This window comes from Oratosquilla oratoria, chromosome 12, assembly GCF_046742065.1.
Source record: "Oratosquilla oratoria isolate Oo_2021 chromosome 12, ASM4674206v1, whole genome shotgun sequence".
Taxonomy (NCBI): Eukaryota; Metazoa; Arthropoda; class Malacostraca; order Stomatopoda; family Squillidae; genus Oratosquilla; species Oratosquilla oratoria.
This window is the reverse complement of record NC_134788.1, coordinates 68262692-68280377: the sequence shown is the minus strand read 5'-3', so window position 1 is coordinate 68280377 and position 17686 is coordinate 68262692. Positions and strand designations below refer to the sequence as shown.

Sequence of the window (17686 nt, the reverse complement as noted above, 5' to 3'; positions counted from 1 at the left end):
TTCATAGAGTGGCCACAAATTAGGACGAGGGAATCGTATGAGAGGTACAAAGTAAAGAGAAAGGAAGTTAAGCATAAGATAAAGGAAGCAAAGTGGAGAGCAGATGTGAGATGGGGAAAGTGTATGACAGAAAATTTTGAAAGTAATAAAAAGATGTTTTGGAAGGAAATTAAAAGAGGAAGAGGAGGCAAATCAAGTAGAGAAGAAAAGGTAAAAGATGCAGATGGAGAGATGATAATGGAAGAGAAGGCAGTGAGAGGAAGGTGGGCAGAGTATTTTAGGGAGTTGCTAAATGTGAAGGAGGGTACGGAGGGAAAGGTAGTTGCAGTGGGAAGTGCTAAGAAAATGAGTGATGAGTGAGGAAAATGGAGGAGAAATAGGGAAGGATGAAGTGAAAGCAGCCATTAAGATGATGAGAGCAGGTAAGGCACCTGGGTTGGATGGATGCCATGCAGAATGTCTGAAGAAAGGAGGTACAGTTATGGTGGACTGGCTGGTGAGGTTATTTAATGTTTGTTTAAGAGAGGGTAGAGTGCCAGAGGACTGGAGGAGTGCCTGTATAGTTCCGCTTAACAAAGGAAAGGGGGACAAGTGTAAGTGTAGTAGTTACAGAGGAATCAGCTTGTTGAGTGTAGTTGGGAAGGCTTATGGGAGGGTCTTGATTGAGAGGATTAGGAGAGGAACAGAGGGAGTAATTGGTGAGGAACAGTGTGGTTTTAGGACAGGTAGGGGATGTGTAGATCAGATTTTTGTGGTAAGGCAGATATATGAGAAAGCTATAGGAAAAGGTAAGGATGTTTTGGGCTTTTATGGATCTGGAAAAGGCTTACGACAGTGTAGACAGGAAGGCACTGTGGGAGGTACTGCAGATATATGGGATAGGAGGAAAGCTGTTAAGAGCAGTCAAGAGTTTTTATGAGAGTAGTAGAGCTTGCGTTAGGATTAGAAATGGAGAGAGTGAATGGTTTGAGGTAAAGGTGGGACTTCGTCAGGGATGTGTTATGTCGCCCTGGCTGTTCAATCTTTACATGGATGGGGTGGTGCGAGAGGTGAATACAAGGGTAGTGGGTCAGGTGTTGGAGATGATTAAAGAAAATGGAGAAAAGTGGGAGATGAGCCAGCTGTTGTTTGCTGACGACACTGCGCTTGTAGCAGGATCAGAGGAGGGATTGAGGAAGTTAGTGACAGAGTTTGAGAAGGTGTGTGAAAGAAGGAAGCTGAAGATTCATGTGGGCAAAAGTAAGGTGATGAGATGTACAAGGGGAGAGAGTGACAGTAGGCTGGAAGTGAGCATTAAGGGTGAGAAACTTGAGTAAGTGGATAGTTTTAGATATTTGGGTGCAAATGTGACAGGAAAGGGAGGAGTGGGGGTGGAGGTAGAATGTAGATTGAGAGAAGCGAGTAAATGCCTATGTGGATTAAAAAGTGTAATGAGAAATAGACATCCGGGAATGAATGCTAAGAGGAGGTAATATGAAGGAGTGATTGTGCCAACAGTAATGTATGGGGCAGAAACATGGAACATGAGACAGGAAGAGAGAAGGAGTTTGAATGTGTTTGAGATGAAATGTGTGAGAAGTATGATAGGGGTTACTAGGCTAGATAGTGAGAAATGAGGAGGTGAGGAGGAGAACAAGGATGGAAAGGGAACTAGGAGATAGGGTTGATGAAAGAGTATTAGGATGGTTTGGACACATGGAAAGAATGAGTGAAGAAAGATTAGTAAAAGAAGTGTGGAAGGCAGAGGTGGAAGGAGTGAATATGTGGGGGCGTCCTAGGATGAGGTGGATGGATGGGGTGAAAGGGGCTTTACAAAAGAGAGGAATGTCTGTGGAGGAAGGATGTGAGAAGACAGAAGATAGGGGTGAATGGAGAAGGGTTGGATATAGATGAGGCTGTGAAAGGGGCTTTACAAAAGAGAGGAATGTCTGTGGAGGAAGGATGGGAGAAGACAGAAGATAGGGGTGAATGGAGAAGGGTTGGGTATAGATGAGGCTGTGATGCATTAGCGTGAGTTGGTGGGGGATGGGAGGTGAGGAAGTATGTATGAAAAAGAATTGACGTAGCTCAAAGGGGTTTTTCCCCGTCTTCTCCTTTTCTGCATGAGGGGACGGAGATGGGGGTTCGCCGAATTTATGAAGTGGCCTTGCTGTGGATGTACTGTGTCTTGCGACACTGCTTCTGACCCAGGGCAGTGGACAGGATGCAGGGATGACCTGTCATCCAGGAGGTGCCAAGATAGGAGGGTGGAGGGGAGTGGAATATATGGGAAATGAAATGGGTGGGAGTGATTTCTATGCCTTTTTCTTTTTGGCTACTCCCCGTGTAAGGGGGGAAAAAGCCTTTGGTATATGTATGTAAGACTCCTGTGTTTCTTACTCCACTTAGTCATATACATGTATGTGTGTATTTACCTAATTGTATTTTGCAGGAGGAGAGCTATGCTTATAGTGACCCGCAGTGGTATCTTTCCGCATCCTGTTTTTTCTTAAAGTCATTTATAGTTTTAGCACTCACTGTTTCCTCTTTGAGTTTGTTCCATATATCTATTACTCTGTGTGGAAAGGTGTTCTTTTTCAGATCTCTTCTGTAACTGTGTGTGTGTGTGTGTGCATGTGTGTGAAACAGTGAATGCCAAAACTATACACAGGCTCAAAATTAAACTGGACGTGGAGAGATACAAGAACAGGTCACAACGAGCATAGCTCCAGTCCCGTAAAATACAACTAGGTAAATACTGTATACAGATAATAGAATGGAGATATATTGTAAAAAGTCTACTTACATAACACATAATGGGCTCGGAAAGATATGTAACTTGATTAATGCTGTTGAAGGTTAATTATTTGTGCTGTACAATGAATCAGGTGTTGATGTAATGTACTACACAGCAAAGCAAAGCAAAGCAATTACAGCTCTTTTGAATGCACCTATTCTGCAGGTGCTTCTTCAGGAAACCTATCTTCGCTGAGAAGCTTATTTACATCATGATAGGCAATAGTTGTTCCTTAGACTGTCAAACCAAGCAGTCCCATCTCCCTGAGGAACACTACAGCTGGAACAGGGTTTTCCCACAAATCCTTTATAGAGTGTATTTTGTGTTGTTGGTGTTCATGATTGTGTACAGTGTAGTCTTTCATGATGTGTTGTCTAGTATGGGGTGAAGTGTTGCATCCTGGATGATTATTTGCAATGCTGTCGTCCAACCTCTTGTGTTAAATTAAAAGGGTTGGATGGTAGCAGCGCTGTAGTCTGGCGTGGTGAACTAAGTCCTTTTGTAGGGAGAAAGGATTTTGAGGGATGGATATCAGAGGATTTAAGAACAAATTTTGGTAACACATTGCTGCATACCAGATTTTGTTGTTGAAAATGTGTCTGTATTGATTCACTATCCTTAGTATGGGTTCTTGGTTGGAAATCTGTGTGAGCATGGGCTTGTGTTTTGGGAGTCTGTGATGTTACTGAGGGTTTTGCTAATGATGTAGAAGAGGGTTTTGTTGAAGATGCAATGGGATGCATTGCTAAAGACGAGGTGGAGGGATCTGTTGATGATACATTGTAACTTTACAAAATAGATAACTTGCTCTAGACTGAACAGTGGAAGCAGGATTCTCATAGGAGTGGAGGACAGGGATGGAGTGGAAGGAGAAGGCATATGTCTTTGCTCCGCCATCCATCTGTCTAAAATGAAGTACTTGCTTGGCACTACCAAGACTAACCAGTTGAAGAATGTCTTGTTCAAGACAGTACTCTTTGCATTGTTGAGAATGTATTAAGTGAGCTTCTCTGCTATGGAAACAATGAAGTTCTGATTCACAATCAATAGTAGGAAGTGAATCAAGGACAGAGCAATGACCACATCGGGGACCATTTGTACAGTTCTTTCTTCCATGGTGAAACTCGTAACACTGGTAACACTGTAAAAGACAATTGATGAAAGCTTTTATTGGGAGAGAAAGAGGACCAATATTTACTCACTCAGGGAGATATGGACCATGAAATGTGAGCATGCTACTATTTTCTCTTGTTTTTGTCACTCTGTAAGCATTGTCAGGGCACAATTGATATTTCTGAGAATTTATGTAGGTCTTGATTGTGGAAATGTGCTTTGTAGTAATTGAATGTTCGGTGTTGTTTGATGGATTTGAAAATTCCATCTGAAGGACAAGGTAGATGGAGGAGCATCATGGCCGGTGTTAAGTCCTTACCTCAGATCATCTTTACCATATTTGTTTAGGTTATTTGTAGGGAACACTCCAGTCTCTCTAGATACTTAGTAGCATGGATAAAGTTACCTGTTATCCTTATATTATGTCACAAACCAGTAAGATGTAGGGGTATGTTCTTTGGTAGCATGTTCTTCAGCATCATTGAAGAGGTTGGGACAGGAATCATTCTTGCTGTCAACTACATTATTTGATCAAATGATCTCGGCAAATATGCTGTCATCTTCAAGGTGGGAAATGCTCAAATGGGACCAAAACTCATAAAATATCCAACTTTACATTGATTAATGTTAATAGGCAGGGACACATTCTAAACTGAGATAATACTAATATCAAATAAAAGTTCCACAAAGAGGACATTCCTAAAAAAAAGTAAAGGCATAAGAGGGTCTGATAGTTTTCTGACCAGTAACCTAAGGTTTGGGTCTTTTAATGTGCATGGATGTGGTACAGATGAGAGTAAAAGGGAAGAGATAGGTAGTATGTTTATGAGAAGAAAGATGGATGTGTTGGTACTGAGTGAAACTGGGAAGGGACATGTGGGTTTTTGTAAGTGCATATGGGCCTGGTAGTGAGAAGAGTGTAGAGGAGAGGGAGGCCTTTGGATTGATTTAAATGAGTGCATAGAGGGTTTAGGGAGAAATGTCAATGTAGTGGTATTGGCAGACCTTAATGCTAGGGTAGGAAATGAACTAACAGATGGAGTGGTTGGAAAGTGTGGAGTTCCAGGAAAAATTGTAGTGCAGAATTGATGGTGGAGATGTGTCTTGAAAGAGAGTTGATAATACCAAAAACAGTGAGGAAGAAAGTCAAGCATGACAGCACATGGGAGAGGGTGGTAGATAGAGCATTAACGGTCTACTGTATACTGTATAGCGGTAACCAGGAGAATAGTAGGAATAGTTAAGGATGTACATGTACATGCAAAGATGGTGTGTGGAACAAGGAGGACATGAGGAAATAGAAGGAAAAGTAGTGAGTGGTGGGATGAGGAAGCAAAGAAGGTTGTAGAAGAGAAAAAGCAAGCATTCACAGATTGGTTACAAAATAGGATGAGAGAATCATATGAGAGGTACAAAGAAAAGAGGAGACAAGTAAAGCATAAAAGAGGCAAAGAGGAGAGCAGATATGAAATGGGGTAAGAGTATGACAGAAAGTTTTGAAATTAAAAGATGTTTTGGAAAGAAATTAAGAGAGGAAGAGGATGCAAATTAAGTAGAGAAGAAAAGGTAAAAGGTGCAGATGGAGAGATGATAATGGAAGAGACGGCAGTGAGAGGAAGATGGGCAAAGTATTTTAGGGAGTTGCTAAATGTGAAGGAGGATAGGGAGGGAAAGGTAATTGCAGTGGAAAATGCTAAGAAAATGACAGTAACTGAGGGAAATTGAAGAGAATTAAGGAAAAGATGAGGTGAAGGCAGTTGTTAAGATGATGAGAGCAGGGAAAAGACCTGGGTTAGATGGGTGTCATGTAGAATGTAAAAAAAAAAAAAAAAGTACGGTGATGGTGCAGTGGCAGGTGAGGTTATTCAATGTTAACTTAAGAGAGGGTAGAGTGCCAGAGGACTGGAGGAGTGCCTGTATAATTCCACTCTACAAGGGAAAATGGGACAAGTGTGAGTTTAGTAGTTTCAGAGGGATCAGTTTGTTAAGTGTAGTTAGGAAGGCTTATGGGAGAATCTTGATTGAGCGGATTAAGAAAGGAACAGAGATAGTAATTGGTGAGGAATAGTGTTGATTTAGGACAGGTAGGAGGTGTGTGGATCAGATTTTTGTGGTAAGACAGATATGTGAGGAAGTTATAGGAAAAGGTAAAGATGCTTTTTGGGCCTTTATGGATTTGGAAAAGGCTTATGACAGGGTAGACAGGAAGGCACTTTGGGAGGTATTGCAGATATATGGGATAAGAGCAGTCAAGAGTTTTTACGAGAGTAGTAGAGCTTGTGTTAAATTCAGAAATGGAGTGAGTAGTTTTAGGTAAAGGTGGGACTTCACCAGGGATGTGTTATGTCACCTTGGTTGTTCAATTTATATATGAATGGGGTGGTGTGAGAGGTAGATGCAAGGATAATGGGTCGGGGATTAGAGATGGTTAAAGAAAATGGAGAAAAGTGGGAGATAAGCCAGTTGTTGTTCGAAGATGAATGTTGGTAAAAGTAAGGTGATGAGATATACAAGAGGAGAAAGTGGCAACAGACTGGAACTGAGTATTAAGGGAGAGAGACTGGAGGAAGTGAATAGTTTTAGATACTTGGGTGCAAATGTGGCAGGAAAGGTAGGAGTGGTGGGCGTAGAATGTAGATTGAGAGCAGTTAAATACCTAGGGGGATTAAAAAGCGTACTGAGGAATAGGCATTTGGGAATGAATGCTACAAGAAGATTGTATGAAAGAGTGATTGTGCCAACAGCACTTTATGGGGCAGAAACATGAAACATAGGAGAGGAGGAGATTGAATGTGTTTGAGATCAGGGCTGCGGAGTCGGATGGTATAAGGTCCGACTCCGACTCCTTTGATTCCTCTGACTCCGACTCCGACATCAACTCCTTTGATTCCTCCGACTCCCGACTCCTTAATTCCTTGACCCCTATGTGGAAATATATTCTGCAGATCCATATACCAGCCTCCCACACCTATTCAGCAAGCATTTTATAAATATTTTTCATGTACAGGTACTCCTTGTTTAACGACGACAATTGGGACCAGCGCGCCGTCGTTAACCGAATTGGTCGTTAAGCGAAAGTGTATACATATACGTACATGTACTGTATGTACAATGTCCAGCAATATATGTATCTTTATTTTCGTGTATTTTCCCTCTTTTATACAGTACATTAAAGCTTTATTTACTGTTTATTTACGGTGGTTAGGTTCCTGAAATTACCGTATATGACCAAATCCGCGTATGCTGACATTCCATATTGAATACCGGGGTATTTTTTTAGTTTCGACCATGGACGCAATATAGCAATAGAAATTTAATTATTTTGTAAATTAAAATGTATCAACGTAATGTGCAATTTTGTGGGCGGAAATGAAAGTAAAAAATACCGTGCCACAAGAAAATATGCTAATGAACGAAGTCGGTAGCATAGGATCGGGATGCCATCTTGTCGTCTGCCAACGTCTCTCACGAGGACGAGCCGGATGACATTTAATTTGCAGGTAATGATTTATCAAACACAGGTTAGGTTAGTTTAGGTTAAATGGATTTATCATCCTTTCATTTCTTCGACATCGGCATCTATCATAACAAACATGGTGTACCATTCGTCTGACATGATTTCGTTACTTACAAAATTTGTTTTAGCACCTTTTTTTCCGCTCACAAAATTGCATATTACGTTGATACATTATAATTTACAAAATCAATAATTAATTTTCTATTGCTATATTGCGCCCTTGGTCGAAACTAAAAATTTACCACTACCGGTATATACTGTACCCCAGGTAGTTTTTTCAGCTTGCAGGATGGTAATGTAGACCTAAGCTTCAGAACACTTTACCTCACAGGTAATATCCACCGTACAAGTTCATTTATAACATCATACAAATTTGCCTCAGCCAACTTAATTATCGTACACGACGTCGTAACTTCGGGAGATTTATGTTAAACGAATGTCATAAAGCCCGTCGTTACTCCGAGTTGTCGTTAACCGAGTAGGTCGTTAAACGAGGAGTACCTGTATATTATTTTTTACGTGAAACATTCACTTGTATGATAAATATACTCACATATACACTCAACCAGCTTTATATATATATGCACACAAGCACGTATATTCGTATAAACATATACATATTAAGTATATAATGGTATTATCTATGCTCATGATCATCTACCAGCTTATGAGCACTTTCAAATCTGTCATGGCAGAGTTGCCACTTCAAGCTATATATTTTCTTTTTCCTTTGTGCCCCTCCCCTCCCCCCAAAAACAAAATCCTCTGTTATTTCATTTGTCCAATCTCATAAACCTTCTATCACAATATTAGGAAAATATGTGACAAATCATGATGAGGAAAGGTTAATGTAGGATGCCCTACCTAGTACTTACTGCAGAATTAATTTCACCATGTTATCATAAAAACCAGGAATCAGTTCAGGAGAGAGACAACCTTCCCTTATGCACACTGTTCATAGCTGCTGTTGTTCCTCCCCTTTTCAGTCATCACCAAATGCTGTGACATATGCTCTAATGTCATTCCTATCTGGCCTCTGAGACTGGTCAAAGTTTATTTCAGGGCATTATCCCAGCATGACATAGCTCCTACAAAACAGTAAACCACACAAAAACACTTCCATTGACTTTTACACACATGAAGACGTACGTGCATAGTGCATATGTAGTGGATATGTACTATTGTCTACACTGTCATGTACGTGTGTACATGATGGAGTTGTAGATGTTAACATAATTTGAATTAGACTGTCAACAAAGGTAAAGTAGCTAGTTTAAATTATTTAAAGATAAAAATCATCTCTGTCACTTGACAGTTGACAAATTATTCAGGAATTTGAATTAATAATTATATTTATTGAGTATTTATTAAAAATAGAAATACATTCCACTGGCTATAACTCCCATAGTATAGAATGAATGAAACATTAATACAAACTACATTCTGGAAACTTCTATAAATGGTACATATCCTGTAACTAGCTATAAAACTATTCTATACTGGATGGTTATTAAATTTTCTCAACACAAAACATATAGAATTTTTTAGATTTTTTAAACTTGGAATAATGAGACCTACTGCTTTCTATTTGCACAATAGCAACAAATTATTTCACAGTGCACATCTATAGACAGTATTTTACAGGTATTGTTGGCTTGCCAATTACTGTAATGGTAAAAATTCAGACAAAGCTTTCAAGAATATAACAAAAAATATGTACTGTACCTTGAATACACCCGTATTATTACGTTAATAACTAGGTTAAAAATTCAATCTATAAAAATCTCTTGTAATAAAATATTTTATATGTTCCTTGAATCTACCAGTATTATTATGTTAACGAGGTTAAAGCTAAAATCTGTACAAATTTCTTATTTGTAAACATTAAAAAAATAGGCTTTATTCATAATTATAGAACTTATAGACTACTCAATTGAAATTTGCAAATAAAAAAATAGTAGTTTCTACTTTATATAAGTAGGGTAAACTGATATCATCTTAATATGATGAAAATGGTTGGTTAGACTAGCCTATGAGAAATATAGGTTAGAGTCCTAGATAGGGTTGCCACCTTTTGCAAAATAGAATAAGGGACACCTCTACCGTCTACCAGGGACGTTCCGGGCGCATGGCGTATGCGTGCGTTCCGGTGGCCAGGGAGAAACCTGGTTGTTTATAAAGGCCCAAACTCTTGAAAAATGCATAGATCACTTAGCCTTTGGAGTCAGTAGTCAGGAAAGGAGTAGTCAAGAAAACAATTAGTCATGTTTAAAGTTCTTTATTACCAATGAACATTGTTATATAAGGCTGGATACACAAGTCAATAGTATTCCCTCTTTTTTACTTATTCTTCTTCCAAGTGTACTTCTTATTGCTCCTTGCAGCACTGAGTAACTCTTTGTCTTTCAAAACACTGCTGTGAAATTCTGAACAGGACTGCTCAAAGTTGAGAGTGATCAGGAGCTCACTCCTTATGAGTTCCACAGAGCACCTGTTCCTGCTTTCACTCCACTTGTTGGCCATCCTGGAGAAGATCCTATCAACATATCCAGTGGATGCTGGGATGCTCAGTATGTGGCTTATAATAGACAACATGTTAGGAAGATCAGCTCCTTGTAAAAGACATCCACCTGGCAGCCACATCTTTGGTCTTCCATTCAGCATCTTCTCTGAACTTTTCAGAATGATATTGAATGTGGTGCATTCATCATAGAGTTCATCCATGTTGATTTTATTGATGAGGTTGATCTTACTAGTCACCTTCTCGATGTCATTGAAAGTCAAGGTGTTATGGTCCAAAGAGAGAGGTTGCAGTGAGAACAGCCAGTTGTCCTCTGAGAAGTTGAACCATTTGACAACATATGAGATTGCTGTGTTTAGAAATGCAGTGAAATCTGTCCTTGCCATGTTTACATCTTGTGGAGGGAGGTGCTGCAGCTTCACCTTAGTTAAGTAGCCATAAAACTGGTCATCTCTTCTCTGTGTGAGTTTTTGCTTGAAGTTATCCATGATGGAATATAATTCCACACAGGTGGTTGCATTACTCTCCAGCTTCTTTACAACCTCCTCAAAGAGGGATAGGATATTACTACAAAATAGGAGGTACACCTCCACTATGTCTCCATCTTCTTCATTTGCATCTTCAGACACTTTACTGAGCTTCAACAAAGCTCGAAGTTGTTTTGGACAGTCATCCCCCAGGCTGATGAAGTAAGATTTCAGTGCAGACCAAGTTTGTATCAGTCGGTGGATGGCTGGATTAAGAGAGAGCCACCTGGTAGTTACATGTCGTAGCATTTCTTGGAATTCCACATCACAAAAGTCACAAAAATCTTTGAGGGATTCCCTTCGTTTGGCTGATATGGAGAAGTGGCCATATACCTTCAGCACAACATTCTCAACATCTACAGAGAGCTTGTCAAGGGCGTGCTTCACTGTGTTGTGCACTATGTGGGCATGGCAGTTTCCTTGCAGCAGATCTTTATGCTTCATTTTCAGATTGGTGAAAACTGAGTTGTGAATGCCAAAGTTAACATTAGTGTTGTCTGCATTAAATGCTGTTACTTGGTCCAATGACAAACCAAATTTATCAAGGGATTGTTCCAGGAGAGCTACAATCCCGTCAGCTGACTCATCTGAATTCTCAAGGAAATCAAGCATTTTGTTTGTGACTCCATACTCTGGACTGAAGTATTGGACGGCAAAGGGAAACATCTTCCGGTTTCCTATATTTGAGGCATCCGTCTGTATGGAGAATGGGAGGGGTGATGTTAGGGCCTTGAGGACATCACCCACTGCCTTTGGAGCTAGGACATCTTTCACCAGGGCCTCTGCCTTTGTTCTCCCCAAAGTCATTTTCTTCAGTATTTTGGAATCAGATAGTATCTTTTCATTTAGCTTGTGAGCATAGTCAGCACTGTTGTAGCTAAGATTATGCTTTACTCTGTGGTATACCTGTGTTATTTCAGCAGCAGTAACCTAGAGAGGAGGAGAGAGATGACAAATTGTTAATGAAATTGAATAGTATCCTATGACTTTTCATTATGGTTGATTAGTTATTTATGATAAAGTTTTGTACTAATTAATCAATAGAATTAAAATTGTACCCATATAAAGAACAGCTCATTCAGAAATATGATTTAAAACTATGTAATAAATCCTAATATGCATAAGTACATAGGTAACCCAGGTATGAGTAAGACAGATACATTAATAGATAAACAGTGTTCAGACTACACTGTAGACTACAATGTAATCTGATCACTCTTTTATCCATCAATGTATCTGTATCTATTTATTTATCAATCTATTTATTTGTAATCTATTATATTTATCAATCTATCCTATACTGACTATGCAGGTAAATAGAAATAGCCTACGTAGGCTCGTAGCCTAGGCTAATAGCCCTATTCTGACTCGACATCTTGTAAAACCACAGATAAGTAAGAACATAACATGTGCATATCTCACATACCGAATCAATCTCTGCCTGAGATGTTTGAGTCATGAAGAATTGTGACACTACACTTTACTTTGGGTCTTCTGTGATCTTGCATTTCGGGAATGTTGTTCTCCTGATGCATGCTGTTTTATGTCAGAAAGTCCACCATGCTTTGCAGTTCGCTTTATACAATTCTCCACTTACGCTGTTAAGCCACGGGTATGCCTCTTCCCATTCATGTCTGTACTTTTGGAGGCGTTTTCCCTTTTTATGAGGTGGTGGACTCGTCTTCACCGCTGGGGTATCCTAATCTGCAGGCGACGACATTTGCGTGGTGTTGACAGTTCAGTGGCTCAGTGAGCACTGAGGGAGCGAGGCAGGCGCCACTGAGGGGGTTGCCAGAAATTTTCAGAAAAAGTAGCGGAAAAAGGTATAAAAAGTAGCAGATTTCCATCAAAAGTTGCCCAAAATAAATGGTTCAACACAAGAGAGGCACAATTTACAATAGGCAGAGAGGTGCAGTGGGCACTCGGGAAAATACGGAACAAACCGCGTCCTGTATTGAGTCAGTACGGGACGCAACATTTTATTCTCAAATAAGGGACGATTCCGTATTTTACGGAACAGGTGGCAACCCTAGTCCTAGACTACCCTATGAATAGAGACAGCCTATAGTCTAGGAAAAACAAATTTGACCCTACAATTTATGGTAAAAAGAAAGGTAAATGTGGATTATAAGGTTATTTTGGGATTATCATTTTTTTTTATTAATAAAAATAATGAAATAAAGTAAACAAAGAAAAAAAAAGTAAAAGAATGATTTTTTTTATTATTGCATTAGTTTAATTTTTTATTTTTATTTTTATTTTTTTTCTTTAAAGAACCCGATAATCAACATGTACCAAAAGAAATAGGTTTTATCTATATGTATATATATACTCTGTATATATATATATATGTATATATACATACATATACTGTATATACACTCGCTTCATCAAGGTTTTAAGAATAATACAAACTGCCAATGATTCGCTAGGTTAGCCTATGGAGATTGCCTAGGCCAACAAACTGAGAGGCTAGTTTAGCCTATCTCATAATCAGCATTTATCATACAACAGGTAGGACCTTACAATTGGCCTAGGCTACATCACTGGGAAAAGTAGGAAACTTTGGCAAAGTAATCTAAATTGTTCTTGCATCCAATGCTTATTGTTTACCAATTCCTACAAAAAAAAAAAAAAAAAAAGCCAAATCATGCAAACTGTATATCTTGTAGGTAATATTTGAGGTCCGGTAGTCACTCAATAGGCTACTATCAATAGTAGGGTTTTACAGACTATTCCGTATACCAGTATATCAATATTTGTCTTTACCAAGGTCACATTACACAATGTACAAGATTTGGCCTAAATATTTTCTTTTTACTATTATTAAAAGATTAAAAGAGGAAGGGAAGTTGATTCAAGTAGGGAAGAAAAGGTAAAAGGCAAAGATGAAAAGATGATAATGGAAGAGGAAGCTATAAGGGGAAGATGGGCAGAATATTTTAGGGAACTGTTGAATGTAGAGGAGGATAGGGAGGGAATGGTGATAGCAGTGGGAGGGGCAAAGAAAATGACAGTGATGGGTGAGGAAAATGAGGGAAAAATAAGAAAAGATGAGGTGGAAGTAGCGATTAAAATGATGAGAGCAGGTAAGGCACCTGGGTTAGATGGGTGTCATATGGAGTGTCTGAAGAAGGGAGGTAAAGTAATAGTAGACTGGTTAGTGAGGCTGTTTAATGTGTGTCTAAGGGAGGGTAGAGTACCAGAGGACTGGAGGAGTGCATGTATAGGTCCGCTTTTCAAAGGAAAAGGGAACAAGTGTGAATGTAGTAGTTTCAGAGGGATCAGTTTGTTGAGTGTAGTTGGGAAGGCGTATGGGAGGGTTATAATTGAGAGAATTAGGAGAGGAACAGAGGAAGTAATTGGTGAGGAGCTGAGGAGCAATGTGGGTTTAGGAGGGGTAGGGGCTGTGTGGATCAGATTTTTGTGATAAGACAGATTTGTGAGAAAGCTTTAGGAAAGGGTAAGGATGTCTTTTGGGCCTTTATGGATTTGGAAAAGGCTCATGATAGGGTAGACAGGTATTGGGGGAAAGCTGTTAAGAGCAGTCAAGAGTTTTTATGAGAGTAGTAGAGCCTGTGTTAGAATCAGAAATGGAGAGAGTGAATGGTTTGAGGTAAAGGTGGGACTACGTCAGGGATGTGTCATGTCGCCATGGCTGTTCAATGTGTATATGGATGGGGTGGTACGTGAGGTAAATGCAAAAGTAATGGGCAGGGGACTGGAGTTGGTTGCGGAAAATGGAGAAAAGTGTGAGGTAAGTCAGTTGTGGTTTGCTGATGACACTGCACTTGTGGCAGGGTCAGAGGAGGTATTGGGAGAGTTAGTGACTGAGTTTGGGAGGGTGTGTGATAGGAGAAAGTTGAAGGTGAATCTGGGTAAAAGTAAGGTGATGAGGTGTACAAGAGGAGAGGATGGTGGAGAGTTGGAAGTAAGTCTTAAAGGGGAGAGGCTGGAGGAAGTGGATAGTTTTATGTACTTGGGGTCATATGTGGCTGCAAAGGGAGGAGTAGAGGTAGAGGTAAGCTGTAGATTGAGAGAAGCAAATAAATGCCTTGGGGGATTTAAAAAAGTAATGAGAAATAGACATTTGGGAATTAATGCAAAGAGGAGATTGTATGAAGGGGTGATTGTGCCAACAGTGCTGTGTGGGGCAAAGACATGGAATCTGAGAGGGGCAGAGAGGAAGAGTTTAAATGTGTTTGAGATGAAATGTCTGAGAAGTATGGTGAGGGTTACAAGCTGGATAGAGTGAGAAACGAGGAAGTGAGAAGGAGAGCTGGGGTGGAAAAGGAGTTGGCTGTTAGGGCTGATGAAAGACTATTAGGATAGTTTGGACACATGGAAAGAATGGATGAAGGAAGACTGGTGAAAGGAGTATGGAAGGCAGAGATGGAGGGAGTGAATTTGAGAGGACGACCGAGGATGAGATGGATGGATGGGGTGACAGGGGCGTTGAGCAAGAGGGGAATGTCTGTGGAGCAGGGAAGGGAGGTGGCAGAAGATACGGATGAGTGGAGAAGGGCTGTGTATGATGATACTGTGATGAAAAGAAAGGGATGGGGGGGGGAGTGGGAAAGTGTGAATGATACTTTGGCGCAGCCCGAAGTGACTTCTCCCCGTCCTCCATTTTCTATGTGAGGGGACGGAGAGGGGGGGGGGGCGCCAATTAAGTGAAGCAGCCTTGTTGTGGATGTGCTGTGTCCTGCATTGCTTCTGAGCCAGGGTGGTGGGCGGGATGCAGGGATGACCCGTCGTCCACGAGGAGCTAAGATGTGAGTGTGGAAGGGATGATGGGTGGGAGTGGGTAAATGCCTTTTGACTTGGCTACCTCCCTGATAAGGGGGGAAAAGCCTTTTGTATATAGATAGAATTATGGTTATGGGTTAAAGCATAAATATCTGGTACACTTAGGCCTAATTTGCAATTGTCCTTATAACGTAATCAGTTTTAAATTAGATTAAAAGGGTTCGTGATTTTCTTTACTCTGATTTCTATTTTTCATTGCTTCACTTGTAGGCCTATCATATTCACTAGTAACCATGATCAGTAGCCTGTTTCTATTTCGTATATTTCAAACCACTAAATTTCTTTGAGAAACGTATGATTTTCATATTCTGAAGTAGCTTTATCATAATCTAGCATATTTCCATTAAAGGAAAATGTGATAAAACTACCAAAATTGAAGGAAAAGAAAATTCATTGGGAGACACTGCTTCAGGCAGAATCTGTTGTTTGTTTACATTAGTTACCGGTAGTACTAGTAGCTCACAATGCCGTCACATGGTGGCAGCACAAATTGATATTTATTTATGTTGAAGTAGAAGCATTGCAGCATAGTACTAAATATTATATATATATATATATATATATATATATATTTATATATATATATATATCTATATTTATAGATATATATATATATATATATATATATATATATATTTAGATATATATATATATATATATATATATATATATATATACATTATATACAGTTTCACTCTCCTTACAGGAAACAACTACAAATACATGACCACAAACACTTTTACCCAGACTGACAATGATAGCTTGTCAGTATTGTGTATTTTTCTTTTTTTCTTATTAATGATGGATTGTTTTTTGTTTCCATCTGGAGAGACCCCTTAGTGTACATATACACTGCACACACTCACTATTGCCTTGAAAAATAAAAGCAAAACCATACAAAAACTGTTAAATTGTGCAACTGGTAAAACCAAACAGGGAAACCATGTTAAAAAAAAATGATTTCATTGGAATTAAGGAGTCGGAGTCGGATAAAAAAAATTCCGACTCCAACTCCAACTCCGACTCCTAGTACTCTTAGAAATCCTACTCCGACTCCAGCTAAAACCTCCGACTCTCTCCGACTCCGACTCCGCAACCCTGTTTGAGATGAGGTGCCTGAGAAGTATGATAGGGGTTACTAGGCAGGATAGAGTGAGAAATGAGGAGGTGAGGAGGAGAACGGGGATGGAAAGGGATTTGGGAGATAGGGTTGATGAAAGAGTATTGGGATGGTTTGGACACAAGGAGAGAATGAGTGAAGAAAGATTATTAAAACACCTGTGGAAGGCAGAGGTAGGAGTTGACATGTGGGGATGACCAAGGATGAGATGGATGGATTGGGTAAAAGGGGCATTGGGAAAGAGGGGAATGTCTGTTGAGGAAGGACAGGAGAAGACAGAAGATTTGGGTGAATGGAGAATGGTTGTGTATGGATGATGCTGTGATGCATGAAAGGGAGTGGGTGGGGATGGGGGGTGAGGGAGTGTGTGTGAAAAATAAATTTATATATCCTGAAGGGATTTCTAGGCCATCTTTTCCATTTCTAAATGAGGGGATGAAGAGGGGATCACCATTTTAATGAGGAAGTGCTATGTCTTGCGACACTGCTTCTGACCCAGGGCAGTGGGCGAGATGCAGGGGTTACTGAGGAGCCAAGATAAGAGGGGAGGAGGGTGGTGGATGGGAGTGGAGCATGTGAGGATGGAATGGGTGGGAGTGGATTCTATGCCTGTTTTTTTGGCTACTTTCCTTGTGAAGGGGAAAAAGCCTTCGGTATATGTATATATATATTATCACACAAGTGTCACAACTGGTAAGGGAGTCACAGGCTTCCTGGAAGATGACTGAGTTTGTGTATGTAATGCCTGTGTTTAAAGAACCTGTAGGTTGAATATGTGTAAGCACTAATTCTGATATTATACATTGTCCTCTTGCTATTTCCATATTTACTGGGATTGAACCTTTAATACCAGTTCCTTCCTGATTACATCATGATTGTTGAGATTGTTATAGTAGGTATATCCAATATATTTTTTTTATTAGACAAACAGGTATTTTACTTAATGTGACAAGAATTTAGAAATAATGACACAGGTACATCACTTACCAGTTTATCTGAAAGGATGTGACGACTTGCATCATTTATTTGGGTCAGATGAGATGAGCCGAATAAGCCCTCCTAGGGTTTGTCATATTTAGACTCTGGTCTTGTGAGCCCAAACATGGAATGTTGTGGAATTATGTTAAGATATGACTGTTTTTGCCATTTGGGCTGTTTCCCACTTCCAAATCTCATGACATGATGAAAAAGCCAGAGCAAAATTTTAGTCATTCCAGTTGTGGTGGGGTGAGCATATTTCTAATGTAAAGGTAGAATGCAATATATAATAGCACTATATCTGTTAGTATTTATATTTCATGTT

General features: G+C 39.7%; 1 protein-coding gene across 2 annotated transcripts in view; it reads left to right on the top strand.

The window, feature by feature from the left end:
- The window catches only part of LOC143031976 (uncharacterized), a 36796-nt gene that overhangs the window by 11486 nt on the left and 7624 nt on the right, over window positions 1–17686 (top strand). The gene's annotated exons all lie outside the window — the stretch shown is intronic.